This window comes from Arachis hypogaea, chromosome 6, assembly GCF_003086295.3.
Source record: "Arachis hypogaea cultivar Tifrunner chromosome 6, arahy.Tifrunner.gnm2.J5K5, whole genome shotgun sequence".
NCBI classification, from domain to species: domain Eukaryota; kingdom Viridiplantae; phylum Streptophyta; class Magnoliopsida; order Fabales; family Fabaceae; genus Arachis; species Arachis hypogaea.
Window position 1 is genome coordinate 86,645,381 of NC_092041.1, and position 15,886 is coordinate 86,661,266.

The following is a 15,886-nucleotide window of genomic DNA, read 5'->3' on the forward strand; positions in this document are numbered from 1 at the left end:
TGCAGATCTAAAAGAAACCCATGAGGCTTTCTTTTTTGAAGAAATTTCGGGCTTAGTTAAAACAAACAAGTAAAGGAAAAGAGTTTGAGAGGGGATAACATTCAGTTCTTGACAAAGAAGTTGAAATCTTGATAAAGCCCCAGGAATTTGGGTGAAGCTGGGACGGAGCTACATTACACAACCACAACAAATCGGTCTCAAACGAGGTAAAAGGAAAGGTGATGTCCAACTGGCTAAAGAAATAGTCATAAGCATAAAAGAAAAGGCGCTCCCCCTGGGTCAGGGCAGGAAAGCAAACCCTCTCCTCGGAGTCAGGCGCAACCAACTCATAATTCTTCTCTTGATCCTTACTCTTACAGAGATGGTGATGTTTCCTAAGCTCCACACAGAATTCAGCATTGACCACAGAAACACACATCAAAACAAGGGAGTCCAGCCAATCGGACATGCCCTCAGGAATCTTAGAAGACATCTCTACAATATTTTTTGCGAGAAGACATAGCCAACTAGTCCTACAAACAAGAAAAAGAGAGTGGATTACTAAAAACATCTCAGACAAAACCAAAACAACTCAGCCAGCATAGTCCAAGCACGGCACAAATAGTAAAAGAAACCCTAGGACCCACTCCCAGAAGGTCCAGGGGCATCCTTTGGGGGCAATCAGGGAACAAAGAGTCAGGAAAATCTACAAGGATAAACGCCCCAACAAAATTCGCAGCAAGAACAAAGAAGAACCTTTTCCCCAAAAAGTAACATCTCAAAAAGAAAAACAAAACGCAAATGATCCGTCCAAAGAAAAAGTTCCTTCACAAAGCCATCTCCATCAAAGAAAAGCAATCAACAGAACAAAAACCATCAAAAGGAGCAAACTTCCTCAAAACAACAAAGTTCAACAAAACGGGAGTAGCATACAAAGCCCTAAAAAGCCAAATCAGGAGAAAACACCCAGAAGCATACATAAGGGCAAAAAGAAGACCAGAAGGCGTGCATCACAGTGATAGACCGAGCGTGATAATATACAAAGATTCAAGCTTTCCAACATGCACTCAGTCAAAACTTCAAAAACAAATACAGAGCAGCAAAATAGACGACGGAAGAAAAAATAAAAACCAAACCTGAAAAAGGAGAAGAATGCGGAAGAAGGTTGAAGACGAAGAGGCCAGAAGTTGCCGTCGGAAGCACTCACGATCGCCAAAACCACATTGAGACACCAAGAAACGTAAGTTTTCAGGGAAGGTGAGAAAGAAAAGGGGAGTTACGAAATAGAAAAGAGAAACCATTTTGTGAAAAGTTCAAAAAGAATAAAGAAACGGAGTATTAAAACCAAATAATGAAGGCATTAAAACCCTCAGGCATTCCCGAGGCAAGGACGCTAAAAAGCGCGCGCTTTCAGAGGAAACGAAACGTTCTGTATTAAAAAAACTCTACAAGGATAAAATTGACAAAATGCTCGAGTTCGACTTCACCTGAGAAGATTCGAAGTCCTAAAACTAAGACTCAACCTCCAAATAAAGACCAAGCTCGAGCAGGGGCACTGTTCATTGCCCTGGGTCAAAGCTATCTGATGAGCGGATAATTTGTACGCTTTTTGGCATTGTTTTTAGTATGTTTTTGGTATGATCTAGTTAGTTTTTAGTATATTTTTATTAGTTTTTAGTTAAAATTCACTTTTCTGGACTTTACTATGAGTTTGTGTGTTTTTCTGTGATTTCAGGTATTTTCTGGCTGAAATTGAGGGACCTGAGCAAAAATCTGATTCAGAGACTAAAAAGGACTGCAGATGCTGTTGGATTCTGGCCTCCCTGCACTCGAAGTGGATTTTCTGGAGCTACAAAATCTCAATTGGCGCGCTCTCAACGGCGTTGGAAAGTAGACATCCTGGGCTTTTCAGCAATATATGATAGTCCATACTTTGTCTAAGATTTGATGGCCCAAACCGGCGTTCAAAGTCACCCTAAGAAATCCCAGCGTTAAACGCTGGAACTGGCACCAAAATGGGAGTTAAACGCCCAAACTGGCATAAAAGCTGGCGTTTAACTCCAAGAGAAGTCTCTGCACGAAAATGCTTCATTGCTCAGCCCAAGCACACACCAAGTGGGCCCGGAAGTGGATTTTTATGTCATTTACTCATCTCTGTACACCCTAGGCTACTAGTTCTCTATAAGTAGAACCTTTTACTATTGTATTTATATATCTTCGGATCTTTGGAATCTGTTGTTCTTTAGATCTTTTGATCATTGGGAGGCTGGCCTCACGGCCATGCCTAGACCTTGTTCTTATGTATTTTCAACGGTGGAGCTTCTACATACACCATAGATTAAGGTGTGGAGCTCTGCTGTACCTCGAGTATTAATGCAATTACTATTGTTCTTCCATTCAATTCCGCTTGTTCTTGTTCTAAGATATCACTTGTTCTTCAACTTGATGAATGTGATGATCCGTGACACTCATCATCATTCTCACCTATGAACGTGTGACTGACAACCACCTCCGTTCTACCTTCGATTGGGTGAATATCTCTTGGATTCCTGATTGCACGATGCATGGTTGATCGCCTGACAACCGAGTGCTCGCCTGACAACCGAGCCAACCATTCCGTGAGATCAGAGTCTTCGTGGTATAGGCTAGAACTGATGGCGGCATTCAAGAGAATCCGGAAGGTCTAACCTTGTCTGTGGTATTCTGAGTAGGATTCAATGATTGAATGACTGTGACGTGCTTCAAACTCCTAGCAGGCGGGGCGTTAGTGACAGACGCAAAAGAATCGCTGGATTCTATTCCGGCCTGACCGAGAACCGACAGATGATTAGCCATGCTGTGACAGAGCATAGGAACGTTTTCACTGAGAGGATGGGAGGTAGCCACTGACAACGGTGAAACCCTACATAAGCTTGCCATGGAAAGGAGTAAGAAGGATTGGATGAAGACAGTAGGAAAGCAGAGAGACGGAAGGGAAGGCATCTTCATGCACTTATCTGAAGTTCCTACCAATGAATTACATAAGTACCTCTATCTTTATCTTTATGTTTATTTCGTTCATCACCATATCCATTTGAGTTTGCCTGACTAAGATTTACAAGATGACCATAGCTTGCTTCATACTAACAATCTCCGTGGGATCGACCCTTACTCGTGTAAGGTTTATTACTTGGACGACCCAGTGCACTTGCTGGTTAGTTGTGCGAAGTTGTGTAATGCCATGGTATTGAACACCAAGTTTTTGGGGTTCATGTCCGGGGATTATGAGAGTTGTGAAAAGTATTGTTCACAATTTCGCGCACCAAGTTTTTGGCGCCGTTGCCGGGGATTGTTCAAGTTTTGAGCAAGCTTTTGGTCCGGTAACATCAGTGCCAAATTTCTGATCCGGCAACAGCACCAAGTTTTTGGCGCCGTTGCCGGGGATTGTTCAGTTTGGACAACTGACGGTTCATCTTGTTGCTTAGATTAGGTATTTATTTTTTTCGAAATTCTTGAAGATGAATTCTAGAGTTTCAAGATGATTTGTTGAAGTCTGGCTGGCTGAGAAGCCATGTCTAATCTCATTGGACCGAGGTTTCAACATTCATCACAAGAGCTTGTTGATTTCTATCAATCTTGCTGTTGGAGCAGTGATCTGCTAAGGCTTGGCTGGCCATTGGCCATGTCTAGTGTTTTGGACCGAAGCTTTCTTTGAAAGCTTGGCTGGCTGTGAAGCCATGTCTAATTCCTGGACCGGAGTCTTAGACTAAACATTGCATGATTCCTGGAATTCTCATTAAGAATTTTAATATCTTTTTCCATTTTATTTTCGAAAAACACAAAAAAAATTTAAAAAAAATCATAAAATCCAAAAATTTCTTGTTTAAGTCTAGTGTCTCATCTTAAGTTTAGTGTCAATTGCATGCATTCATGTGTATTAACGATTTTCAAGTAATTCTTGATAATTTTCGTGCTCTAATCTTTGAATTCTATTGACTTGAGTGTTTTGTGTGTCTCATATGCATTTTCATTTTGTAAGTGTCAGTAGTGTACAAACTGCTAAGTTTGGTGTCTTGCATGCATTGTTATTTAATTCTTGTTGCATTTTGATTTTTCCTTATTATTAAAAATCCAAAAATATTTTAATTTGTGTCTTCTCAAGTCAATAATACAGAGAATTGAAGATTCAGAACATACAGCAGAGGAATTGCACAGAAAAAGCTGGGCGTTCAAAACGCCCAGTGAAGAAGGACAGACTGGCGTTTAAACGCCAGCCAGGGTACCTGGTTGGGCGTTTAACGCCCAAAAAGGTATAGTTTTGGGCGTTAAACGCCAGAATGTGCACCATTCTGGGCATTTAACGCCAGGATGGCACAAGGGGGAAGATTTTGTTTTCAAATCAATTTTTTTTTAAGTTTTCAAAATTTTTCAAAATCAAATCTTTTTCAAATCATATCTTTTCAATCAAATCTTTTTCAAAATCAATTTCCTTCTATTTTCAAAAATACTTGCTACCAATTAATGATTTGATTCAACATTTCAAGTATGTTGCCTTTTCTGTTGAGAAAGGTTTAATGTTTGAATCATATCTTTTCTTGTTAGCCAAGTTTTTAATTTTCAAAATCAAATCTTTTCAAAATGTTTTTCAAATCATATTTTCTCAATCACATCTTTTTAAAAACCAATCATATTTTCTTAACCACATCTTTTTCAAAATAGTTTTCAATCAAATCTTTTTTATTTCTAATTTCAAAATCTTTTTCCAAAAATCACTTGATTCCTTTTCCATTTTCTTTTTCGAAAATTAAGTAATGTTTTTCAAAAATATTTTCAAAATTTTTCACTTAATTTTCGAAAACCACTTCCCTCCTTCTCACATCCTTCTATTTACGGACTAACACTATTCCTTAATGCAAAATTCGAACTCCATCTTCTTTGATAAGTTCGAATTTTCTACTCCTGTCTTCTACTCTTCTTTTCCTCTGACACTTCAAGGAATCTCTATACTGTGACATAGAGGATTCCACATTTCTTGTTCTCTTCTCTTTCTTATGAGCAGGAGCAAAGACAAAGGCATTCTTGTTGAGGCTGATCCTGAACCTGAAAGGACCTTGAAGCGAAAGCTAAGAGAAGCCAAAGCACAACTCTCTTTAGAGGACCTGAACGAATTTTCAAAGAAGAAAAACACATGGCAGCCGAAAACATCAACAATGCCAACAATGCAAGGAAGGTGCTGGGTGACTTTACTGCACCTACTCCCGACTTCTATGGGAGAAGCATCTCTATCCCTGCCATTGGAGCAAACAACTTTGAGCTTAAGCCTCAATTAGTTTCTCTAATGCAACAGAATTGCAAGTTCCATGGACTTCCATTGGAAGATCCTCATCAGTTTTTAGCTGAATTCTTGCAAATCTGTGACACTGTCAAGACTAATGGGGTTGACCCTGAGGTCTACAGACTTATGCTATTCCCTTTTGCTGTAAGAGACAGAGCTAGGACATGGTTGGACTCTCAACCTAAAGAAAGCCTGGACTCTTGGGAAAAGCTAGTCAATGCCTTCTTGGCAAAGTTCTTTCCACCTCAAAAATTGAGTAAGCTTAGAGTGGAAGTCCAAACCTTCAGACAGAAGGAAGGAGAATCCCTCTATGAAGCTTGGGAAAGATACAAACAACTAATCAGAAAGTGTCCTTCTGATATGCTTTCTGAATGGAGCATCATAGGTATTTTCTATGATGGTCTCTCTGAACTGTCCAAGATGTCTTTGGATAGCTCTTCTGGAGGATCTCTTCATCTGAAGAAGACGCCTACTGAAGCTCAAGAACTGATTGAAATGGTTGCAAATAACCAATTCATGTACACTTCTGAAAGAAATCCTATGAACAATGGGACTAGTCAGAAGAAAGGAGTTCTTGAGATTGACACTCTGAATGCCATATTGGCTCAGAACAAGATATTGACGCAACAAGTCAATATGATTTCTCAAAGTCTGTCTGGAATGCAAAATGCACCAAGCAGTACTAAGGAAGCTTCATCTAAGGAAGAAGCTTATGATCCTGAGAACCCTTCAATGGAAGAGGTGAATTACATGGGAGAACCCTATGGAAACACCTATAATCCTTCATGGAGGAATCATCCAAATCTTTCATGGAAGGATCAACAGAGACCTCAACAAGGTTTCAATAACAATAATGGTGGAAGAAACAGGTTTAGCAATGGCAAGCCTTTTCCATCATCTTCTCAGCAACAGACAGAGAGTTCTAAGCAGAATACCTCTGATTTAGCAACCATGGTCTCTGATCTAATCAAAACCACTCAAAGTTTCATGACTGAAACTAGGTCCTCCATTAGAAATTTGGAAGGACAAGTGGGACAGCTGAGCAAGAAAATTACTGAACTCCCTCCTAGTACTCTCCCAAGCAATACAGAAGAAAATCCAAAAGGAGAATGCAAGGCCATCAACATGGCCGAATTTTAGGAGGAAGAGGAGGCAGTGAACGCCACTGAGGAAGACCTCACTGGACGTCCACAGACCTCCAATGAGTTCCCCAATGAGGAAACATGGGAATCTGAGGCTCAAACTGAGACCATAGAGATTCCATTGGACTTACTTCTGCCATTCATGAGCTCTGATGAGTGTTCTTCCTCTGAAGAGGATGAGTATGTCACTGAGGAGCAAGTTGCTAAATACCTTGGAGCAATCATGAAGCTGAATGACAAGTTATTTGGAAATGAGACTTGGGAGGATGAACTTCCTTTGCTCACCAAAGAACTGGATAACTTGTCTAGGCAGAAACTACCTCAAAAGAGACAGGATCCTGGGAAGTTTTCAATACCTTGTACCATAGGCACCATGACCTTCAAGAAGGCCTTGTGTGACTTAGGGTCAAGTGTAAACCTCATGCCTCTCTCTGTAATGGAGAAGTTAAGAATCTCTGAGGTGCAAGCTGCAAAAATCTCACTAGAGATGGCAGACAATTCAAGAAAACAAGCCCATGGACTTGTAGAGGATGTTCTGGTTAAAGTTGAAGACCATTACATCCCTACTGATTTCATAGTCCTAGAGACTGGGAAGTGCATGGATGAATCCATCATCCTTGGCAGATCCTTCCTAGCCACAGCAAAGGCTGTGATTGATGTTGATAGAGGAGAGTTGATCATTCAAGTGAATGAAGAATCCTTGGTGTTTAAGGCTCAAGGATATCCCTCTGTCAACATGGAGAGGAAGCATGAAGAGCTTCTCTCAAAACAGAGCCAAACAGAGCCCCCACAGTCAAACTCTAAGTTTGGTGTTGGGAGGCCACAACCAAACTCTAAGTTTGGTGTTGAACCACCACATTCAAACTCTAAGTTTGGTGTTGGGAGGTTCCAACATGGCTCTGAGTATCTGTGAGGCTCCATGAGAGTCCTCTGTCAAGCTACTGACATTAAAGAAGCGCTTGTTGGGAGGCAACCCAATGTTATATTTTATCTATTTTATTTTGTTATTTTCTCTTTTTGTAGGTTGATGATCATGAGAAGTCACAAAATCAATGAAAAAAGCAAAAACAGAATGAAAAACAGGAAGAAAAACAGCACACCCTGGAGGACGCACCTACTGGCGTTTAAACGCCAGTGAGGTTAGCTGTTGGGCGTTTAACGCCCAGTCTGGCACCATTCTGGGCGTTTAACGCCAGAAAGGGGCACCAGACTGGCGTTAAACGCCAGAAATGGGCAAGAAGCTGGCGTTAAACGCCAGAAATGGGCACCAGCCCGGCGTTTAACGCCAGAAAAGGCTAAAAACGTGTTTTTTCTTGCTATTTGGTGCAGGGATGACTTTTCCTTGACACCTCAGGATCTGTGGACCCCACAGGATCCCCACCTACCCTACCACTCTCTCTCTTCTTCTTCACCCATTCACCAATCACCTCAACACCTCTTCCCCAAAAACCCTTCACCTATCAAATCCCATCTTTCTCTTCACTACTCACATCCATCTTTCATAAAACCCCACCTACCTCACCATTCAAATTCAAACCACTTTCCCTCCCATACCCACCCTCAAATGGCCGAACCCTCCCTTCCCCCTCTCCTATATAAACCCTCCTTCACTCCTTCATTTTCACACAACATACACACCATTTCTCCCCTTCTTGGCCGAAAATTAAAGCCATTCCCTTTCCCTTCATTTCTTCTTCTTCTACTCTCTTCTTTCTTCTTTTGCTCGAGGACGAGCAAACATTTTAAGTTTGGTGTGGTAAAAGCATTGCTTTTTGTTTTTCCATAACCATTTATGGCATCCAAGGCCGGAGAAACCTCTAGAAAGAGGAAAGGGAAGGCAAAAGCTTCCACCTTCGAGTCATGGGAGATAGAAAAGATTCATCTCAAGGGTGCATCAAGACCACTTCTATGAAGTTGTGGCCTTGAAGAAGGTGATCCCCGAGGTCCCTTTTTCACTCAAAAAGGGTGAATATCCGGAGATCCGACATGAGATCCGAAGAAGAGGTTGGGAAGTTCTCACCAACCCCATTCAACAAGTCGGAATCTTGATGGTTCAAGAGTTCTATGCCAATGCATGGATCACCAAGAACCATGACCAAAGTGTGAACCCGAATCCAAAGAATTATCTTACTATGGTTCGGGGGAAATACTTGGATTTTAGTCCGGAAAGTGTGAGGGTGGCGTTCAACTTGCCTATGATGCAAGGAGATGAACACCCTTACACTAGAAGGGTCAACTTTGATCAAAGGTTGGACCAAGTCCTCACAGTCATATGTGAAGAGGGTGCCCAATGGAAGAGAGATTCAAGAGGGAAACCGGTTCAATTGAGAAGGCATGACCTCAAACCCGTGGCTAGAGGATGATTGGAGTTCATCCAACGCTCAATCATTCCCACTAGCAACCGGTCCGAAGTTACCATAGACCGGGCTATCATGATCCATAGCATCATGATTGGAGAAGAAATAGAAGTTCATGAGGTTATAGCCCAAGAACTCTATAAGGTGGCAGACAAGTCCTCTACCTTAGCAAGGTTAGCCTTCCCTCATCTCATTTGTCACCTTTGTTATTCAGTTGGAGTTGACATAGAGAGAGACATTCCCATTGATGAGGACAAGCCCATCACTAAGAAGAGGATGGAGCACACAAGAGACCCCACTCATCATGAAATCCCTGAGATTCCTCAAGGGATGCACTTTCCTCCACAAAACTATTGGGAGCAACTAAACACCTCCCTAGGAGAATTGAGTTCCAACATGGGACAACTAAGGGTGGAGCATCAAGAACACTCCATCATCCTCCATGAAATTAGAGAAGATCAAAGAATCATGAGAGAGGAGAAACAAAGACAAGGAAGAGACATTGAGGAGCTCAAGCACTCCATAGGATCTTCAAGAGGAAGAAAGAGCCGCCATCACTAAGGTGGACCCGTTCTTTGATTTCCTTGTTCTTTATTCTTCTGTTTTTCGAATTTTATGCTTATGTTTGTCCATGTTTGTGTCTTGTGATCATTAGTGTCTTAGTGTCTATGCCTTAAAGTTATGAATGTCCTATGAATCCATCACCTTTCTTGAATAAAAACGTGCTTAAATTGAAAAGGAAAGAATTGCATGAATTTTGAATTTTATAACAGTTTAATTAATTTGATGTGGTGGCAATGTTTTTGTTTTCTGAATGTATGCTTAAACAGTGCATATGTATCTTGAATTTGTGATTCATGAATGTTGGCTCTTGAAAGAATGATGAAAAAGGAGACATGTTACTGAGGATCTGAAAAATCATTACAATGATTCTTGAAGCAAGAAAAAGCATTTCTATTCAAAAAAAAAATCGAAAAAAAAAGAGAAAAAGAAAAGAAAACGAAAAAAAGAGAGAAAAGAAAGAAAAATAAAGTTGTGATCCAAGGCAATAAGAGTGTGCTCAAGAACCCTGGACACCTCTAATTGGGGACTTTAGCAAAGCTGAGTCACAATCTGAAAAGGTTCACCCAATTATGTGTCTGTGGCATGTATGTATCCGGTGGTAATACTGGAAGACAGAGTGCTTTGGGCCACAGCCAAGACTCAATAAGTAGCTATGTTCAAGAATCATCATACTTTACTAGGAGAATCAATAACACTATCTGGATTCTAAGTTCCTAAAGAAGCCAATCATTCTGAATTTCAAAGGATAGAGTGAAATGCCAAAACTGTTCAGAGGCAAAAAGCTAAAAGCCCCGCTCATCTAATTAATACTGATCTTCATAGATGTTTTTGGAATTCATTGCATATTCTATTCTTTTTATCTTATTTGATTTTCAGTTGCTTGAGGACAAGCAACAATTTAAGTTTGGTGTTGTGATGAGCGGATAATTTGTACGCTTTTTGGCATTGTTTTTAGTATGTTTTTGGTATGATCTAGTTAGTTTTTAGTATATTTTTATTAGTTTTTAGTTAAAATTCACTTTTCTGGACTTTACTATGAGTTTGTGTGTTTTTCTGTGATTTCAGGTATTTTCTGGCTGAAATTGAGGGACCTGAGCAAAAATCTGATTCAGAGACGAAAAAGGACTGCAGATGCTGTTGGATTCTGACCTCCCTGCACTCAAAGTGGATTTTCTGGAGCTACGGAAGCCCAATTGGCGCGCTCTCAACGGCGTTGGAAAGTAGACATCCTGGGCTTTCCAGCAATATATGATAGTCCATACTTTGCCCAAGATTTGATGGCCCAAACCGGCGTTCAAAGTCACCCTCAGAAATCCCAGCGTTAAACGCTGGAACTGGCACCAAAATGGGAGTTAAACGCCCAAACTGGCATAAAAGCTGGCGTTTAACTCCAAGAGAAGTCTCTGCACGAAAATACTTCATTGCTCAGCCCAAGCACACACCAAGTGGGCCCGGAAGTGGATTTTTATGTCATTTACTCATCTCTGTACACCCTAGGCTACTAGTTCTCTATAAGTAGAACCTTTTACTATTGTATTTATATATCTTCGGATCTTTGGAATCTGTTGTTCTTTAGATCTTTTGATCATTGGGAGGCTGGCCTCACGGCCATGCCTAGACCTTGTTCTAATGTATTTTCAACGGTGGAGCTTCTACACACCATAGATTAAGGTGTGGAGCTCTGCTGTACCTCGAGTATTAATGCAATTACTATTGTTCTTCCATTCAATTCCGCTTGTTCTTATTCTAAGATATCACTTGTTCTTCAACCTGATGAATGTGATGATCCGTGACACTCATCATCATTCTTACCTATGAACATGTGACTGACAACCACCTCTGTTCTACCTTCGATTGGGTGAATATCTCTTGGATTCCTGATTGCACGATGCATGGTTGATCGCCTGACAACCGAGCCAACCATTCCGTGAGATCAGAGTCTTCGTGGTATAGGCCAGAACTGATGGCGGCATTCAAGAGAATCCGGAAGGTCTAACCTTGTCTGTGGTATTCTGAGTAGGATTCAATGATTGAATGACTGTGACGTGCTTCAAACTCCAAGCAGGCGGGGCGTTAGTGACAGACGCAAAAGAATCGATGGATTCTATTCCGGCCTGACCGAGAACCGACAGATGATTATCCATGCTGTGACAGAGCATAGGCAACGTAATCACTGAGAGGATGGGAGGTAGCCACTGACAATGGTGAAACCCTACATAAGCTTGCCATGGAAAGGAGTAAGAAGGATTGGATGAAGACAGTAGGAAAGCAGAGAGACGGAAGGGAAGGCATCTTCATGCACTTATCTGAAGTTCCTACCAATGAATTACATAAGTATCTCTATCTTTATCTTTATGTTTATTTCGTTCATCACCATATCTATTTGAGTTTGCCTGACTAAGATTTACAAGATGACCGTAGCTTGCTTCATACTAACAATCTCCGTGGGATCGACCCTTACTCGCGTAAGGTTTATTACTTGGACGACCCAGTGCACTTGCTGGTTAGTTGTGCGAAGTTGTGTAATGCCATGGTACTGAGCCACCAAGTTTTTGGGGTTCATGTCCGGGGATTATGAGATTTGTGAAAAGTATTGTTCACAATTTCGCGCACCAAGTTTTGAGCAAGCTTTTGGTCCGGCAACATCAGTGCCAAGGATTATTCAGTTTGGACAACTGAAGGTTCATCTTATTGCTTAGATTAGGTATTTTTTTTTTCGAAATTCTTGAAGATGAATTCTAGAGTTTCATGATGATTTGTTGAAATCTGGCTGGCTGAGAAGCCATGTCTAATCTCATTGGACCGAGGTTTCAACTTATCATCACAAAAGCTTGTTGATTTTTATCAATCTTGCTTTTGGAGCAGTGATCTGCTAAGGCTTGGCTGGCCTTTGGCCATGTCTAGTGTTTTGGACCGAAGCTTTCTTTGAAAGCTTGGCTGGCTGTGAAGCCATGTCTAATTCCTAGACCGGAGTCTTAGACTAGCATTGCACTAATTCCTGGAATTCTCATCAAGAATTTTGATATCTTTTTCCATTTAATTTTCGAAAAACACAAAAAAATAAAAAAAAAATCATAAAAACCAAAAAAAAATTTTTGCTTGTTTGAGTCTAGTGTCTCATCTTAAGTTTAGTGTCAATTGCATGCATTCATTCATGTGTATTAAGGATTTTCAAGTAATTCTTGATAATTTTCGTGCTCTGATCTTTGAATTCAATTGACTTGAGTGTTTTGTGTGTCTCATATGCATTTTCATATTGTTAGTGTCAGTAGTATACAAACTGCTAAGTTTGGTGTCTTGCATGCATTGTTATTTGATTCTCGTTGCATTTTGATTTGTTCTTATTATTAAAAATCCAAAAATATTTTTAATTTGTGTCTTCTCAAGTCAATGATACAGAGGATTGAAGATTCAGAACATACAGCAGAGGAATTGCACAGAAAAAGCTGGGCGTTCAAAACGCCCAGTGAAGAAGGACAGACTGGCGTTTAAACGCCAGCCAGGGTACCTGGTTGGGCGTTTAACGCCCAAAATGGTATAGTTTTGGGCGTTAAACGCCAGAATGTGCACCATTCTGGGCGTTTAACGCCAGGATGGCACAAGGGGGAAGATTCTGTTTTTCAAATCAAATTTTTTTCAAGTTTTTAAAGTTTTTCAAAATCAAATCTTTTTCAAATTATATCTTTTCAATCATATATTTTCAAAATCAATTTCTTTCCTTTTTCAAAGATACTTACTATCAATTAATGATTTGATTCAACATTTCAAGTGTGTTGCCTTTTCTGTTGAGAAAGGTTTAATGTTTGAATCATATCTTTTCTTGTTAGTCAAGTTTTTAACTTTCAAAATCAAATCTTTTTAAAATGTTTTTCAAATCATATCTTCTCAATCACATCCTTTTAAAACCAATCATATCTTCTTAACCACATCTTTTTCAAAATACTTTTCAATCAAATCTCTCTTGATTTCTAATTTCAAAATCTTTTTCAAAAATCACTTTATTTCTTTCCCACTTTCATTTTTGAAAATTAAGTAATGTTTTTCAAAAATGTTTTCAAATTTTTTACTTAATTTTCGAAAATCACTTCCCTCCTTCTCACATCCTTCTATTTATGGACTAACACTATCCCTTAATGCAAAATTCGAACTACATCTTCTTTGATAAGTTCGAATTTTCTACTTCTGTCTTCTACTTTTCTTTTCCTCTGACACTTCAAGGAATCTCTATACTGTGACATAGAGGATTCCACATTTCCTTGTTCTCTTCTCTTTCTTATGAGCAGGAGCAAAGGCAAAAGCATTCTTGTTGAGGCTGACCCTGAACCTGAAAGGACCTTGAAGAGAAAGCTAAGAGAAGCCAAAGCACAACTCTCTTTAGAGGACCTGACCGTATTCTTCAAAGAAGAAGAACTCATGGCAGCCGAAAACAACAACAATGCCAACAATGCAAGGAAGGTGCTGGGTGACTTTACTGCACCTACTCCCGACTTCTATGGGAGAAGCATCTCTATCCCTGCCATTGGAGCAAACGACTTTGAGCTTAAGCCTCAATTAGTTTCTCTAATGCAACAGAATTGCAAGTTCCATGGACTTCCATTAGAAGATCCTCATCAGTTTTTAGCTGAGTTCTTGAAAATCTGTGACACAGTCAAGACTAATGGGGTTGACCCTGAGGTCTACAGACTTATGCTATTCCCTTTTGCTGTAAGAGACAGAGCTAGGACATGGTTGGACTCTCAACCTAAAGAAATCCTGGACTCTTGGGAAAAGCTAGTCAATGCCTTCTTGGCAAAGTTCTTTCCACCTCAAAAATTGAGTAAGCTTAGAGTGGAAGTCCAAACCTTCAGACAGAAGGAAGGAGAATCCCTCTATGAAGTTTGGGAAAGATACAAACAATTAATCAGAAAGTGTCCTTCTGATATGCTTTCTGAATGGAGCATCATAGGTATTTTCTATGATGGTCTCTCTGAACTATCCAAGATGTCTTTGGATAGCTCTTCTGGAGGATCTCTTCATCTGAAGAAGACGCCTACTGAAGCTCAAGAACTGATTGAAATGGTTGCAAATAACCAATTCATGTACACTTCTGAAAGAAATCCTGTGAACAATGGGACTAGTCAGAAGAAAGGAGTTCTTGAGATTGACACTCTGAATGCCATTTTGGCTCAGAATAAAATATTGACCCAACAAGTCAATATGATTTCTCAAAGTCTGTCTGGAATGCAAAATGCACCAAGCAGTACTAAGGAAGCTTCATCTGAGGAAGAAGCTTATGATCCTGAGAATCCTTCAATGGAAGAGGTGAATTACATGGGAGAATCCTATGGAAACACCTATAATCCTTCATGGAGAAATCATCCAAATTTCTCATGGAAGGATCAACAGAGACCTCAACAAGGTTTCAACAATAATAATGGTGGAAGAAACAGGTTTAGCAATAGCAAGCCTTTTCCATCATCTTCTCAGCAACAGACAGAGAGTTCTAAGCAGAATAACTCTGACTTAGCAACCATGGTCTCTGATCTGATCAAAACCACTCAAAGTGTCATGACTGAAACAAGGTCCTCCATTAGAAATTAGGAAGGACAAGTGGGTCAGCTGAGCAAGAAAATTACTGAACTCCCTCCTAGTACTCTTCCAAGCAATACAGAAGAAAATCCAAAAGGAGAGTGCAAGGCCATCAACATGGCCGAATTTTGGGAGGAAGAAGAGGCAGTGAACGCCACTGAGGAAGGCCTCAGTGGACGTCCACTGGCCTCCAATGAGTTCCCCAATGAGGAACCATGGGAATCTGAGGCTCAAACTGAGACCATAGAGATTCCATTGGACTTACTTCTGCCATTCATGAGCTCTGATGAGTATTCTTCCTCTGAAGAGGATGAGTATGTCACTGAGGAGCAAGTTGCTAAATACCTTGGAGCAATCATGAAGCTAAATGACAAGTTATTTGGAAATGAGACTTGGGAGGATGAACCCCCTTTGCTCACCAAGGAACTGGATGACTTGTCTAGGCAGAAACTGCCTCAAAAGAGACAGGATCCTTGGAAGTTTTCAATACCTTGTACCATAGGCACCATGACCTTCAAGAAGGCCTTGTGTGACTTAGGGTCAAGTGTAAACCTCATGCCTCTCTCTGTAATGGAGAAGTTAGGTATCTCTGAGATGCAAGCTGCAAAAATCTCACTAGAGATGGCAGACAATTCAAGAAAACAAGCCCATGGACTTGTAGAGGATGTTCTGGTTAAAGTTGAAGACCATTACATCCCTACTGATTTCATAGTCCTAGAGACTGGGAAGTGCATGGATGAATCCATCATCCTTGGCAGACCCTTCATAGCCACAGCAAAGGCTGTGATTGATGTTGATAGAGGAGAGTTGATCATTCAAGTGAATGAAGAATCCTTGGTGTTTAAGGCCCAAGGATATCCCTCTGTCATCATGGAGAGGAAGCATGAAGAGCTTCTCTCAAAACAGAGCCAAACAGAGCCCCCACAGTCAAACTCTAAGTTTGGTGTTGGGAGGCCACAACC

The 15,886-nt window shown here is 40.5% G+C and overlaps 2 non-coding genes across 2 annotated transcripts; both read right to left on the minus strand.

Annotated features, from left to right (window-relative positions):
• Window positions 1–5,551: 5,551 nt before the first annotated feature.
• LOC112700441 (small nucleolar RNA R71) lies at window positions 5,552–5,659 on the minus strand. Its single transcript, XR_003153350.1, has one exon. It is a non-coding gene; the product is annotated as a small nucleolar RNA R71 (small nucleolar RNA).
• Window positions 5,660–14,174: 8,515 nt separating this feature from the next.
• Window positions 14,175–14,282, minus strand: LOC112700442 (small nucleolar RNA R71). The gene has a single exon (XR_003153351.1). It is a non-coding gene; the product is annotated as a small nucleolar RNA R71 (small nucleolar RNA).
• Window positions 14,283–15,886: the final 1,604 nt, after the last annotated feature.